Source organism: Chrysochloris asiatica, unplaced genomic scaffold (genome assembly GCF_000296735.1).
Source record: "Chrysochloris asiatica unplaced genomic scaffold, ChrAsi1.0 scaffold00240, whole genome shotgun sequence".
Taxonomy (NCBI): Eukaryota; Metazoa; Chordata; class Mammalia; order Afrosoricida; family Chrysochloridae; genus Chrysochloris; species Chrysochloris asiatica.
Window position 1 is genome coordinate 154,859 of NW_006408758.1, and position 1,853 is coordinate 156,711.

The following is a 1,853-nucleotide window of genomic DNA, read 5'->3' on the forward strand; positions in this document are numbered from 1 at the left end:
AGCACTGAACAACAGAAGAAAATTCCCATTCTATGATTAAGTAAAGACAAAATACCTCTTAAGGTTTTTTAAAATTTTTATACTGCTGTTAAGGAAATCATGTAAGATACATAGCTTTACCTTGCAATTTTTAAACCTTTACAACATGTTAGCTATTAGCAGTAAAACCTTGTTTTAAAAACTGCTATTGGTTCCTACCAGATACAGAAGTAAATATGATGTTCCTGCATGAAGTTTTCATAGTTTTGTCTTAAACAATTTTTCAAATTTACCTTAACATGTAGTAAGTTATATTCTAATTTTATGACAGCTTTATTGTGATATAGTTGGCATCCCATAAAATATACCCTCTAAAAATATCCATATTAGATTTTTTAGTATGTTGAATTGGATGTACAACCATGACAACTATATAATTTTAGACAGTTTTTACAGCCCTGAAAAGAAATTCCATGCCTGTAAACAGTCATTGCCCACATCCAGCCCTATCCTTTGGTGACTATCAATCTACTAATTTCTGTTTCTAAGAATTTGCTTATTTCTGGAAATTTCATATTAATAGACTCACAAAATATGTGGCCTTTTTGATTAGCATATTTCACTAGCATAATGTCCCAAGGTTCATCAATGTTATACCCTGTGCCAATACTTGATGCTCTCTTTATGGCTGGCTAAAACTGAAGTCCTGATGTGGCACTGTGAGTTAATGCTCTGGACTGCAAAGTTGGTGAATCAATCTCATGAATTGTTCCTAGGAAACCCTATTCAGGATTGCTATTGTTCAGAACCAACTTTACAATATTTAACAATAACAATGCTAAAGCAAATGGAAGAAGTGAAGAAGTAAAAAAGCTGTACAGAAAATTTAAAAGGTCAGCTCAAGAAGACAAACTCAAATATTGTAACAAATGTTCAGCCACCTCGAGTTAGAAAAACAAAAGAGATGGACAAGCTCACCATTTCTCAAGCTGGGGAAACGGAAGAAAAAATTCAAGTCTCCATTTGTGGTATTGAAGGATTCTCTGGGCAAATTATTGAATGGTGTAGAAAACACCAAAAGAAGATGGAAGGAATATGCAGTCACTGTACCAAAAAGAAATGGACAGTATTCAACCATTTCAAGAGATATCATATCATCAAGAGCCAATGATCCTGAAGGAAGAAGTACAAGGTGCATTGAAGGCATTGACAAAGAACAAGCACTGGGCATTGATGGAATACAAATTTAAAAATTTCAACAAATTGAATCAGCACTGCAGGCACTTACTCACCTATGCCAAGGAATTTGAAAGACAATTCTATGGCCAACTGGCTGGAAAATATCTGTATTTGTGCCCAATTCAAATAGAGGTGACTGAAAGGCAGAAATCGTTGGACAGTATCATTGATTTCCCACATGAGTAAAGTTTTACTAAAGGTAATACAGAAACAGCTGCATCTATACATTGACACAGAACTTCCAGAGGTTCAAGATGGATTCAGAAGAGGACTTGGTATGAGGGGTATCATTGCTGATGTCAGATGGATCTTGGCCAAAAGCAGAGAATAATAGAAAGATGTTTAACTATGTTTTATTGATTGCACAAAGGCTTTTGATTGGGTGGATCATGACAAGCTATGGACAACATTATGAAATATGAGTAACAATTAATTGTGCTCATAAGGAACCTGTAAACAGACCAAGAGAGAGTTGTTCAAACAGAACAAGAGGACACAGAATTGTTTAAAACAAGGAAAGTTGTGCACCAGAGTTGTATTCTTTCACTATATTTATTCAATCTGTATGCTGAGCAAATAAAGAAGCTGGGTTGTACGAAGAAAACTTGGCTTCAGGATAGAAGGAAGACTCATTA